Source organism: Equus quagga, chromosome 14 (assembly GCF_021613505.1).
Source record: "Equus quagga isolate Etosha38 chromosome 14, UCLA_HA_Equagga_1.0, whole genome shotgun sequence".
In the NCBI taxonomy this organism is placed as follows: domain Eukaryota; kingdom Metazoa; phylum Chordata; class Mammalia; order Perissodactyla; family Equidae; genus Equus; species Equus quagga.
This window is the reverse complement of record NC_060280.1, coordinates 14,636,104-14,650,717: the sequence shown is the minus strand read 5'-3', so window position 1 is coordinate 14,650,717 and position 14,614 is coordinate 14,636,104.

The following is a 14,614-nucleotide window of genomic DNA, read 5'->3' as shown; positions in this document are numbered from 1 at the left end:
CACTATAAAAGATTCTATTAAGTAATTTAGTTCCTCGGGTATCTTAATGAGGAAGAGTGAGCTCCAGACAGCTCCAGACAGGACCAGAATAAAATTCTGGTCCTTGGCAAGAGGAAGGCATATCTTTCATTGTAAATTACATGCATCAGTGTTTGGTGAGTTCAATTCACCAAACGAGGTCTGTTCCCCAAGCATGGTCAACTCTGGGTGCACTGAAATAAAATTGAGTTTCTAGGCTTCAAAGCTTAGAATTAGAGCCTGGATATAGAGGCTACACCAAGATACTGACCACGGTGAGGCCTTGCTTGAATTTCCAGCCAGTGTATCCATGTCTCTTATATCTTCTCACTTGACAGACCTGAATGGGCACGTCAGTTGCCACCTGCCAGCTATTGTGTCATCTTCATATTCACAGAGCTATCTCCCCCTGCCAAGCCCACAGAACAGCTCTGTCCCATGAATAGAATATTTGGCAGTATCACAGTAACTGTGCCAGAATGCTGCAGGGCGTAAAACAGAGTGGTACTCTCAGGATCTCTGAAATTTCTTTATATGCAACATCCCACCTCTCCAAAGGGTCTGGATGAGAGGCTGGTTTTAAGGGACACATTTTATACCAAGAATCAGTGAAGGTTTTTAGAAAAAGTTTAAATACGATTATGTAAGTATTTTGCCTCTGAGTGGAAGGTTATACATAATACAGTTATAACACTGAGCCCAACAGGGCCTGTTTCTCCAAGCACAGTTAGCACCTGAAGTTAGAAACTGTGTTCTGGGAAAAGACCCTGGCTGAAAATTTTGAGGCCAGTTATGTAGAAGGTGTTTCATTCATTCATATTGCAAATGAGGCGTCCAAGTAGTTTTCTGGCCACTAATCCATTCAACACAGATATTCTTGATTCACTCTTTGCTGGGTCTTTTTGGATTTTTTTCCTTTCTGTCATCAGAATCTTACTGCAATTCTTCCAGGTACAAGTTCCATTGAACTGCACCCGTTCATAGAATCCTTTCACTTTAGACAGACCTTTGTCCTTAGAACAGCTGTCTCTATGAATATTTCATTAGCGAATGTTTACTAGTAACACATCAAATTCTCCTTTTACTTTAAACAACTTCACTGGTTCTCCTTTGTAACTAGATTTATGTCTTCTTTTTCCTTAAAACTCTTGCCAGAAACCATCATTCGGGCATCCTAGGAATTTATAGGTGTAACATTCATAAATTTTCTCTGAGTAGAGTTGTCAGTGGTGTCCTGTCTGTGTATTATTAATATAAAATAACTCTACAAAAATAATGATTCCTCAAACAATGGAACAGTAAAGTGTTTAAAGCACAAAAAGACAGCATCCAGGAATATACCTTCCAAAGAGACAAAAACTAGGGTGCCCAAAATATCCTTAAATATAAGTATGTCGACTGAAGCCCTGGATCTCAAGTTGCTCACTATACTCTCCCCAAAATGTCAAGCTAAAGTTCTTTCTGATGTTAACACCATCTATTATCTGGTAATAAGTGCACATCCCTTTGAGAATTAGAGAGTCCTCTGAATACTCACGTATTTCTGTTGAACAAGTTGTTCAATAGATGTATCCAAATCATTGATCCAAATGCTCATGTAGCTTTTATGACATGTCACTACGAATTTCCCTCCAGCTTGATGTCAATCAATCAGTACCCTTTCATTTTTTGTCCTTTAACCAGTTGCCCTTCTGACAATCCAGATATCTAATTTTTATTCAACAGGATTTCATGAGATCCACAGCAGAACCTAAGGTCGGGGAGGCCAGAAGCACAAATTCTACAAGTAGCTTGCTGGGGTAATGGTGAGAGGTGCCAGTCTTATTTGTACCTCTCAGCTACATTTTCTAGCTAATGAAGACACAGCACAATGTATAAATTGTTGGTTTAATACTTATGCTGCATCCTGGAGGACCCCACCCAACTTGGCAGAAGGTCCCTGAGATGATGCCTTATCTGAGTCTTTAACATGTTGCTCCATCATTCCATAAACTGGGCACTTCTGGGGATGGGTACGTGGAAAGCCGATTGCTGCACTTTCTTTGAGGTAACATGGATATACTTGTCCTGGGCAATGTTATGTGGGACACGATGTCAATAGACCAGGCATTCTTATGTCCATGAGAAGTGGTGCTGAGCGGGGAGGGCAAACTCATATCCATAGTATGCATGAATTGTAGTAAGGACAAATAACTATCCCTCTAGGGTATATGGAGTGTTCTCTCTTCCTAAAACGGGTTAACCGCATTAGATTATACCAATCAAGTGAAGTAGCCACTTGATAACCTCACTACACAATTTCCATGTTCTGCACCTCAGTTAACCACAGGTGGAAGAAAGCCTCAGGGATCGTGATGGCTTGCATGCAGGGGGCAGGGGGAGCATCACCACCCTGCTTACCACCTCATTGGAGTCCCTGTTGCCTTCAGATCAGTGAATAATCCAACTCTAAATCCCGGTGTGAGGTCTGCTTTCCCAGGGCCACTGCTGGGACTGTCTTAGCATGAGTTTCCTAGAAAATGGGATCTGAGGCAAAAACTTACATGCTAACATTTTGGAGGAGAGTTTTAGTCCCAGGAAAGTAGATGTGAGGGAAAATAGGAGTGACGCGAGCGAAGGAGGGAGGGTAAACACAAGGGGATGTGTTGCTGAGCTGGCCAGCACCTCGTGGATAACAAACATGGTGGGTTGCTTGGCCTCACAGATGTCTTCGGAGAGGCCAAACCAGCGCTTACTGCACCTTTGAAACAGTCCATGGTGCAGGGGTGGGGCGGGGAGGAAGTGGAAAGGGGGATGCATCGATTTGCTTCCTCCCATTTTCTCCCATTGGTTAAGTCCATCCCAAGAGGCATTACTTCTTCTGAACTTCTGGGTGTGGTGCCTCCTTGCTCTAGGCAGCTGTTGGGGAAGCAGAGCTTCCGCTGGTCCCTCCTTCTCAATTAGCCCTATGTCTGGGGCCACTTGATCTGTCTATTTGGTGGTGGAGAAGGGCAGCTTTAGTGACCTGTTCTGTGACCATGGGAAGTGTGTTGAGTCTGCTCGGTTGGCAGTGGGGATGGGCACAAGTGATGTGAAGTAGGTGTGGCCACGACTCTAGGATAGTGTGTCAACTGAGTCTGGTACAGGTGTGTTCAGAAAATAGTGATTGGGCCCAGATCTATACCCCACTAGACTCTTCTCTGCCTGGAAAATTCCACAGGAATAATCAAGAATACATTTCCAGCATGAATTCTCGTAAAACATTTATACTTCTTGCTTTCCCTAGGGCACCTAGCAAAGTGCCTGCCACATAAAAGGCTCTGGGCAATTTGGCTTTAGAAGCCTTATAGTTCTTGCAAAGCCAACTGCAGAGTCTGATGGACCCAGTGGACAAATTACCACGCTGGTCTGTGGAATTAGCTTCTCATAAAGTGTGCGTATTAGGCAAGAAAAAAAAAAAAAACTCCACTCTTTCTGACACTTAATTTAATTACCTGATTCATTTCTATAACTTAAATCTCAACCTACTGGAAATGATTTTTATCCTTTCTTGAGCAACTTTACCGTTTTTATTTCTTTGAACATACAGGCATTTAAACCATTTTTTTTCTAGTTAAGTCAGGATATTTGAATTTTTATGCCTTTTTGTAATTCACAGCTGCTTAATTTTGAACTTAAAACAAGCAGGAGAGGCCGGCCTCATGGTGTAGAGGCTAAGTTTGGCACACTCTACTTCGGTGGCCTGGGTTCACAGGTTCGGATCCTGGGCGCAGACCTACACCACTTGTCAGCCATGCTGTGGTGGCGACCCATGCATAAAGTGGAGGAAGATTGGCAGCAGATGTTAGCTCAGGGCTAATCTTCCTCAGCAAAAAAGCAAAACAAAACAAAAAGCAGGAATACCCACTAGCTCAGATTATATATCTATATTATGGCTGGCTAGTGGTCTATGTCCATGCCAGGGATCTGAACCCGTGAACCCGGGCTGCTGAAGCAGAGCATACCAAACCCAACCAGTAAGCCACAGGGCCAGCCCCAGATTATATGTTTAGTAGGTACACTGTGTGTTTAGTTTGTGGGGAAGAATGGGGAGTAGGCAGTGGTGGAAGATAAGAGGGATCCAAGGAGGACTAGAGATATGTTAATTTGTATCTGGAAATGGGGAAAGTTTTTTGTTTGTTCTTTCTTTTTTGATACCCGGGAATCCTCTATTGCAACTAATTGAGATATTCAGATTATTTACCAGCAGTGGTAAATTAATTTTCCCAATTAGTATTTCTGGTGCTTGAGCTCTCATTTTGTGAAATTCACCCCACAACAGTAAGTTATATCCTTCGAGAATTCATATATCAATATAACAAATAAAAACAATCAATCATTGGGATGGTTTAGCTAAAGAGTGCCAACCATCTGCAATAATTCATATTAAATACAGATCTTTGCCCCTCTTTCAGAGGTGGGGATGAGTATGGATGTGGAGAGGATGCCTGCCTAGTCTCAGTTAAAACACTAGCGCAGGAACTAAGACGTCAGGTAGCCCTACCTCATTCACGTATTACTCCCTAACATTGAAAAAGTTTTAAAAAATATTTTTCTTAATAAAGGCAACAAGGTTTTATTTGGCAAGGATGGACTATATGAAAATGGGAGGTATTCAGAATTTGCTTACATATTTATTACATATATATGATTTATGATATATACTATATGTAGTTTATATTATAAATCACATATACTGTGTATATTTCCAATATTGTCTTGTGTTACACATACTCTCCAGGCACTCGTACAGTGTGTGTTGGGCCTCACTACCAACACTGTCTCCCTACGGCATTGGCGAGGCCCTTAACCAGAGCTGTGAGAATTTCACATCGTTTACGACCCTTGTGCAAACCTTCTGGTTTCACTCTCCAGGTTATGAATCTCCATCCTGTGTTCTGTGACCTAGATTGATCTCCCTTAACCGCATACTTCTTGGTAGTATTGATAACCTGCTTACTACTGAGCACTCTCAGCCTGTCTGTCTGCAGTTGCCCAAGGTTCTGTCCCTCGTGCAGAGAGTTATCAGCAATAAATGTATGCAATACAAAAGATGGGTCTTTGGATACACTCCCCTTCAAACGCCCTTTGCTGTGCCCCTCTGTGGGAGTTGTTCCCACAATTCATCTATTCCACATGTATTTATTGGGCATCCACTGTGTTTGAGGGGTTGTGATAGGTGCTGGGAGTACAGAGCAGGGTAGGATGCCTGGCCCCGCTCCCCAGACCTTACAGTTTAATAGGTGTTGTGGACAATGAAATAAGCAGAGACAATAGTGATTGCTGGAGTAGAGGAACTATATGGTGCCTCGAGATTAAGTGACAAGAAGGGGGAATCATGACAGTCTTCCTTGTGGGAGGACAAACGAGATATGAGGGAAGAACGTGCAGGGGGTAGTTAGATGTGGAGCATTTTATAGCTCTCAGAGACTTCAGTCATTAAACAAACTGAGATTAAGTGTTTCCTAAAATAAATAAATTCCCTTAATTCAAGATCACCTCTGTCTCTCAACAAAACCCAGGTTAAGTGCTGGGATCCAAGTCAGATGAGCCTGTTTTTTTTTTTTTTTTTTTTTTTTTTTTAAGTTATCCACATAAAAATCAGCACATCCAAAGACAGCAAATATTTATTGGGTGCTAGCTATATGCCAGGTACTGTTTGGGTACTGGGTTTACTTTGGAAAAACAGGCCAAAGATCCTTGCCTGGGGATCTTACATTCTTACTGGGTGGGAGTGGGACAGGCCATTGAACAACAAGCATTATAAGTAAGTAAATTACATGGTATATTACAAGGTGGTAAGTGTTATGCAAAAAGAAAAAGTGTAGAACAGTCTATGGAGGATAGGTAGCAGGGTGACAGGATACAGTATTTTTTTCTTATTTTTTATTTTTATATTTATCTTTAGATGAGCCTGGGTTTGAATTCTAGCTCTCACAGTGTTATTCAGGGTTTTTAGGTGCAGAAACAAAATTCACTCTAAGTCCGTTAAGCAGAAAAGTGTTCACTACTGGAGATTAGGTAGGTTAAAGAAACTTGGGGAAGCCCAAGGTACCAAGCCTGGTTACTACACAGCTCAGAGCATAACAGCTTGGAGAGCCACTGAAGCACACCACCGGCCTCTTCTAGGGGAACCCCACTGCCTCCACAGCTGCTGCACCTGTGACATTGGGGACCTGAAACTGAACCTCCCACACAGCTGCTCCAGAAGAAACACGTCTCCACCACGTACAATCTCTGCACAAGGAGGCTCCCCCTCGTCCCTTCTGCCTCCAGGGGCTGATTGTGAGAATCTAGGCTGCCCACCAAGCCCAGTTTCAAGGTGCTCTGGGAAATGCACTTTCTAATTTTCCAGCCTCTGTGATGCTGAGTGTTATCCCAGAAAGGAGTTGGAGTGAGTGTGGAATGAGTCAGACTTCTTTATACTGTCACATCCAGTTACAGCCATGTAACTTTGGGAAAACTGCTTAATTTTTCCGAACCTTAGTTTTCTCATCTGTAAAATGGGACCATTAACGGGACATAGTTCCTAGGGTTGTTGTGAAGATTAATAAAATAGATAACAAATGCTGTGAAGATTAATACGACAGATAACAAATGCTAGCACTTAGCTTAGGTGTATGAAATTGTGAAATAAATGTTGTCTTCTATTGTTGTTATTATTATTATGAATGGCACTACTCAAAGGAACGGTATGTCCTGGGAAATAACCAAGTTAGGCTGCCTTAGGGCTTAGCTGTTGACCTGCTTGCTTCATTCTGAACACACACACGTTACTTTGCCTAGCCCGGGGACTAAGCCTGTTGGTAGACTAAATAGTTGAGATTGGGGCTGAAACAAGGAAGGCTGGGCAAGACTCACAAAAACTTCTGACTTTCTGTTTGGCTATCCGGAATTCAACCAGAAGCTCTTTAGTCTTTCTGTCTCTTGGGTTTTGTTCTTTGAGTTCTTCAAGAATTGCAAAAACAACAACACAGCCCACCGTCAGCCTGTCTTGTATTTCCTGTTTGCCTATTTTAATTATGAATCATCCATGGTAGGAGAGTCTTCCTGTGGTGGAATATATCTCGATGGCGTCTGTCTGGCCCCCTTGGAGGGCCTGCAGTTGTCCTGCTCCTCAGACCAGATGCTCAGCTCCCATTGGGGCCCTTGTAGATCCTCTGCCTGCAGACCACCAATGCTTTTGCTAATAGTTATAACTAGGAACCAGTGTTTCGGGATCCGCATCTAGTATCAAATTAGTACTCTCTCTATTTCTCTTATCACCCAACGTTTGGTACTGAACTCCTTTGCTGGTCCCTACAAATCAGCTGCCTACCACTCTACTCCATTTCAGCACCTTCACAGTAGGAGGGTGGGGGATTTGGCCTTCTAGTTCCCCCAATTTTCTGGTAGGGTGTTGGGGTGAGATCCATACTCTATGTCTTGAAATTTTTCAGCCTTTTGAGGGGTCCCTCCCCTTGTGGATTCCTGATCTCTGTCTCACAATGAGATCTACCACCCAGCCCTGATTGCTTCTGGAATTAAAAATGTGGGGCAGGGTCCTCTCAGACACCACCAGGCTGGACAACCTAGCTCTCCTCTGCCAGTCTCTGTATTTGGGTTGTATTCACCCAATCCTTATAGAGATGTCTTCTATCTTGAAGATCTCAGCCCAGGTCCACCAGGATTATGACCAACGTGCCATCTCGTTTAGCACCCTCTCACAAGTCCTATGAGAAGGTGACAGAAGCAGGTTAGATAGCTTTGGAGGAAACGGCCAGCAAGCATGTCTGAGAAGATATTTGTTTGCGTCATTGGTCTGCAGGGCCAGCCCTGGCAACATCGTTGTTCAGAATTTGATGTACAGGGCAATTTGTATATACAGCATCCCTTCATCTTTCATTTTCAAAAAGGATTTATTTTTATCCCCCAGATATCCTTCAATTTATTTATCCTAAGGAACCCTGCTTCTTTGGCAGTTTTCCTCTGGCTGCATTAGTTGGAAATCTCTCTGAGCACCTCTCCTTGGCTGCTGATCCCTGTCTGACTGACAGCATCTAAGAGATGACCTCTCTCCGGGAATAAGCAGAAGGATTTCTCAGGAATAACTAAAAGTCTTTTAGAAAACAAAGCCTTCTTCCCACCACTTATAATTTTCCTCTGAGTGCTCAGCAAAAAGAAATAGCTCACGGAAATCTCCCTCCTTGCATTTGCCCTTTCAGGGCCAGCAAACAATTTTCTGTCCATTGTACAGGGCTGTTTGGGAAGAATAGTAACTTAGAGATGTCACCTTTTCATGGAAGGGTCACGTCTTTAATGTGCAGAGTAGATGGAAACCTGTAGAAATGTGAGCACAGTGTAAAAGCATTTTACATTGCAGTGTGAATGATGACAACATTTTTAATTGACAAGAGGATTGCTGTGCATAAGCCAAGAGACTCTTTCTCCAGCTGTTGGGAACTATTTCCTCCACGACTCATCCCACTATTCCGTCATCAGGTGAGAGTGTTTCTTGGGCTGCATGCCAGTTCTTGGATGGCTGAAACACTTGCCTGGACCCTGGCTGCTCGCCCTACAGTGCTCTCTGAACACAGTCACCCAGTGTGACTCACGTAGAAGGCTGTTACCTCATTTTGTTGACTTCCACTGTGTGGCCTGAAGGTTGAGTTTAGATGGAAGAGAGGAAAATGAAGACCAGAGATGAGGCGACTAATTGACGGTCTCAATTACCAAATGACACATGAGAACATTGAAGCTCTTAATAAGGAAGATAAGGTGAGAACTTTGCCCTCTACTGGATTTCTTTTGCTACAAGATACTTGTGAGTCACAGGCAGGCGTGGTGAGTTCAAAGGGGTTGATGCAATGGCATGAAGATTTCTCAGGGAACAACTCCCAGTGGTAGAGGATGACTCCCATTTCTACTGAATGGAAGGCAATGACCTTGAGAAATCCCTTTACTGAGTGGCTGTCCTGATCCTAGTATAGCTCAGATGTGAGCCGAGCTCTACTAACCACTTACAACTCCTCACAAAATAAATACAGCTCAAACCCTTATTTCATGCCTTATAGTCTCTAGGTTCCATTTTTGTGTGTTCTGTCTTTGATTCTGCCTCATGTGGACTCTGAGATAAGACTCAACCCCTTCCTTGATTTCCTCAAAAATATCCAGTCCAACAAAACCAAAAAAATTATAGTCGATTATGTTAAAGATACGGGGTTAAAGAGAGAAGGCACATCACAGCTTGCCAGGTAAATAAGCTAAATTTTCATATTAGGCATTTCTGTTCTTTTCATTATTTGTTTGGTCCCTTACCTCATCCCCTAACTAACAAGAAGAGTTTCTCACTTGCTTTTTACCCTGTGAGATCTGGGGCATCAGTTGTCTCCTTTTTCTCCTTTTACCCATCCCTTCCACATTGCCCCAAGGGAACTTCAATTTTCCATCCCTTGATTATGCAGAACAATGCAGTTTTTCCTAGCTCCAGATCATCAACTTGGATATCTAAACACATCAACAGTCCAACGATGCTGCGGTGATGATGAATAAACAAAGCAAACGAGCAAAGAAAAAGTTATGATACTACTATTATTCATTTAACAAATACTTGCTGAGTGGCTACTATGTGCCAGGCACTGTTCTAAGCACCGTGAATCTGAGAAATTTGGCTAGCAACTTCACCCTCGCAGGATTCAACTGAATTATCACCTTTGTTGCCCTTAGGTCAAGACTTTTGGTTAATTCTGACCTTTGCATCTGACAGTTCGTTCATTCATTCACTTCTGGAAGACAGACATCATCTCTGACCCATGCAATCTACCCACTGCAGAGAAGTGGTCGACTAGTGGGAGACTGGGCTCTGGTCTTGGGACTGGAGGCACGTTCACTGAAAAGTTCTACTGTGCTGCCATGGTCTTTAGATACACTGAAGAGATGAAAAAAGATGATCAAAGGAATGTGATGGTCTATAAAGAAGTGAATTTGGTCCCCCAGGAGCCTTCTATAATGATTGTGGCTGAGTACCTGGGGGGGATGGTTTTGGCTGCCTTGCTCTACTCTCCATGCGTATTGACATGGTTGAGCTCAGGAGACTATCAAGATCTTCCTGCTTCTCCTTAAAAATACATAATTGCTATGAGAGAGGCAAATAACATAAATATTTAAATTGTGGTCTGGAGTCAAACTGTCCATGCTTAAATCCTGCTCTTCAGCTTACTAGGTATGACATTGGGCTAGAACTTAACTTGTCTATCCTCTGTTTTCTCAATCAGAAAGCAAAGATAACAGTACCTACTTCATACGGTTGTAGTAAGTTGTGATGGTTAATTTTATGTGGCTACTTGATTGAGCCACAAGATGCTCAGATATTTGTTATACGTTATTTCTGAGCGTGTCTATAGGGCTGTTTCTGGATGAAATTAACACTGGAGTTGGTAGAATGAATAAAGCAGATTGGCCTCCCCGTTGTGGGTGGGTCTCATCTAATCCATTGAAGCTTGAATATCATAAAAGACTGAGTAAGAAAGAATTCTTTCTCTCTTCATGACTGTCTTTGAGCTGGAACATCAGTCTTCTCCTGCCTTCCTACTCAAACTTGGGCTGGAACTATACCATCTGTTCTCCAGGGTCTCTAGCTTGCTGACTGTACATCTTGGACTTCTCAGACTCCATACTTATGTGAGCCAATTCCTTATGGTAAATATATATATTGAATATATATACATCCTATTGACTCTGTTTCTCTGGAGGACCCAGTTAATACACAAGGATTATGTAAAAAGGTGTAAGTAGAACCCTTAACATACTGCTAAGTGTTGCAGAGTCAGTGTTTATGTGCTTCCATGATTCCTCAGACATTCATTAGGCTCTACCTTTGTGCCGGGTACTGTTCCAGGTACTGGAGCTGACCAAAGTACTCAAGGAGGCTGCTCTCAAGGAGCTTATATTCTAGTGAAAGGAGACAAATAATGTACAAATCAGTAGATTTCAGAGATAATTTCAGAGAATGGTAAGTTCTGTAAAAGAAGTGAAACAAATTAATATCATAAAGAGACTGAAGGGACTTCTCCAGATAGGGGGTCAGGAAGGTCTTTTTAAGTAGATGACATTTGATTTTTAAATTGAAAAGTGAAGAGTGAAAGGGAGTCAGCCATCAAGAGTGGTGGGATGTAGGTGTTAGGTGAGGGTGGTGTCATAGAAGGGGAGGATTGACAAATAAGGAAGACTTTTCTAGGCAGATGACCCACAATTGCAAAGGCTCTGGGGTGGGAAAGGTCTTGATGTGTCAGTTCTAGGACTTTTCAAAAAGCCAGTGTGGGTATATGGATGAGGGGAGACTGGCATCAGAAGATACTGGAGAGATAGCTAGGAGGCAGGCCATGTCTGTCTTAAATGCTGTGTGAATGTCTTTAGATTTTTATCGTAACTATATTGGAGAGTTGTACGAACAAGAAGTGACTCAATATGATCTATGCTTTTAAAAGATCGCTCTGAGAGTTAGTTAGTTAAGAGAAGGGATTGCAGAGGCAACAGTCACATCCAGGAGACTAGTTAGGAGACTACTGGAACTGCACAGGCAAGAGATGATGGTGACTTGGACCAGGGTCCCTAGTTGCTATGGTCTGAATGTTTTTCCCTGCGCCCTTGCAATTCATATGTGGAAATCCTAATACGCAGTGTGACGGCATTAGGAGATGGGGCCTTTTGGAGATGATTAGGTCGTGGGGCCATTAGGAGATGATTAGAGCCTTTATGAATGAGATTAATGCCCATATAAAAGAGACCTCAGGAAGCTCCTTTGCCCCCTTCTGCCATGTGAGGATACAACAAGAAGTCTGCAGTCCAAAAGAGGGCTCTCCCTTGACTGTATTGGCACCTTGATCTCCTTGATCTCAGGCTTCCAGCTTCCAGAACTGTGAGAAATAAATTTCTACTGTTTATAAGCTACTTAGTCTGTGTCATTTTTTCATAGCAGCCCAAACGGACTAAGATACTAGTGGAGAAAGAGAAATGGATGGATTTGGGATATGTTTGGGGTAGGGGGAATAGAATTAACAGGGCTTACTGATGGATTGAATATAGATAAAAGAAAAGGAGGAATTAAGGATGATACCTAAATTTTGAGCGGAATACATTGAGTTATTGGTGCCGCTGTTTGCTATTACAGGTAAAAGTGAGGGAAGAATAGATTTGGATAGGAAAAACCTCCCAAATTCCTTTTGGGATATGGAATTAGAGAGGATTGTCCAATATCCAAGCGAAGCTGAATGCGGCTTACTCAATATCCATCCAAACCCCTTCTTGCAAGCCTTCCTCTAGAGCTTAGAAAATTAAAAATACTTCTTTTCAGGTTCTCTTGCAGCTAGAGTTCCACACAAAATTTCAGTTCTGGCAATCAGAGACATTCATGGACACTTGGAAAGCAAAAGTGAGCACTTTAAGATGTTGGCTGCATGAGAGGAGACTGGATATTCTAGGGCACCCGTGGAGTAGTCACCTGGAGTCATAACTGTCATAGGTAAGCAGCAATGGACTTCCCACTGGAACATTTCCATGATGTGCTTGGTTTCTCTTGGTTGTGTTATTCTTGGCTGTGTGGCATCCAGACCTGAATCCCTGGTCTTTTAAAAAATTCCGTAAGCTACTCAATGCCCTGTAACAGATACTGTCCTGTTTATATCAGTTGAGAGGATTCTGTTATATGCAACTAGGCACCCTGATGAGTACAATGTCAAATATTAACAATTTGTATTATTGCTAAGAGTCATTCTGCCATCTTCCATAGCCCTCCATCCTTTCAGGAGTGAGTATGAAAATTTAATCTTAACTCAGCAAGGTAGAGAGCTGAAAACATCCATACACAAAAATAAGGCTAATATAAATATCTTCAACAATAAACAGAAGAAATTCTCCAGTAATCTCCTGGCAAAGGAAATTTCCAAGGTGCTGGGTTTGAGAAAATAGGGTCTGTTCAACAAGAAATAACAAGTTCATGAAAACTAATAAATCAGGATTGAGATACCAACCCCTCCCCCACCCCCGCCCCATGCTGAGTCTGGCAGCACATCCCTTATATTTTCCTTTGAACAGAGGGTCTCTGTGTGGGTTTGATTTATTGTTGCAAAGGAGTAGAGGGCACTGACTTTTCTGTGTGTTTGCCTACTGATGAAAGAGACACTGAAGATAACTGGCTCTAGGACTCTTGGACCACCAGAGGGCTTTCTAGATACTCTAAGAAAAGACCTTAAGAATCAGATGTGGGGGGGGGGGGTGTGTAGCCAACAAGGTTACATTAGCATATCACAGCCTGTTTGCTGATCTTTCACAAGGTATGATGGATGGGAAATTTATTCCTGCCTATTTCTAGGGAGGGTCATTAAGCAGTGGAAGACTATAATAATAATATGGGCCGTAGTGGTCTGTTTTAGCACCCCACCGCTGTTTACCATTCCCATTTACACCTGTAACTTTCTATTGCAAGCACCTGTGACTTTCTGCCTGGAAATGTTCTCTGGCCATAGAAGTGTGGCCATGAAGGACTGGTTAGATGTGTTGGGGAGTTGGCACCCCTGGGAGCACCCCTTCAACTGGTGACAGACTGAAGTTGGTGGATAACCTAACCTATCATCTGTTGGGTGGGGTGATTCTGAGGCTTTCCCTGTACTGTGTCCCAGACAGTCTCCAGCAGGATAAAGCCCCAGTTGCCTCCAGCAGTAACCTGCTTATTATTGGACTCTCTAGTGGTTATCTTCCCTTCCCTGTTCCCTTACTGGTGCAACTCCCAAAGAAATGGTTTATACCCAAATTCTTGCCTTGGCTTCTGCTTCTGGAGAAACCCAATGGAAGACAATGGTTGACACTTATATAGCACTTACTAGTTGCCATACACTGTTCTAAGCACTTTAATATTAATTGCCTATTTAATTCTCACAACAGTCCCATGAAATAAGTAATATTATTATCCCTATTTTACAAAGGAGGATCCTGAGGTGCAGAAAATTCAAGTGATTTGTCTGTAGTCATACAATGAAGTGTGAGAGCCAGAATTTGAACAACAGCAGCCTGGCTCCAGAATCTATGCATTGGACCACTACTCCATACTGTAGACTGTTGTGTCCAATATAGCAGCCTCTAGCTAAGTGTGGATATTTACATTTAAATTAATTCAAACTAAATTAAATTAAAAATTCAGCTCTTAGGTTGCACTAGCTGTATTTCACATGCACAAGAGCCATGCGTGGCTAGTGGCTATTGTATTGGACAGCGCAGAAATGAGACATTCCCATTACAGGACATTTGCATTATTGCAGAAAGTTCTATTGGACAGCATTGCTACATAAGTCCCTCTTTTAAACCTATGGTCTATCTCAAACTTTCTTAACACTGTAGAAACACTCACCTATCCAGAAACATCCTCTACATAGGACATAGTTGAGGGCCAGAAAAGATGGGAAAATACATTCGAGCTCTTTAGCATTACTCAGAAGAGAGACACATAGATCCTTCCTCCAACCTTCCTTACTTCTGATTTGCTCCAGCCAGGTCTATTGAGCATGCTTCTATTATTTTCCTGCTGACACTGAATTAGCAGATGAAA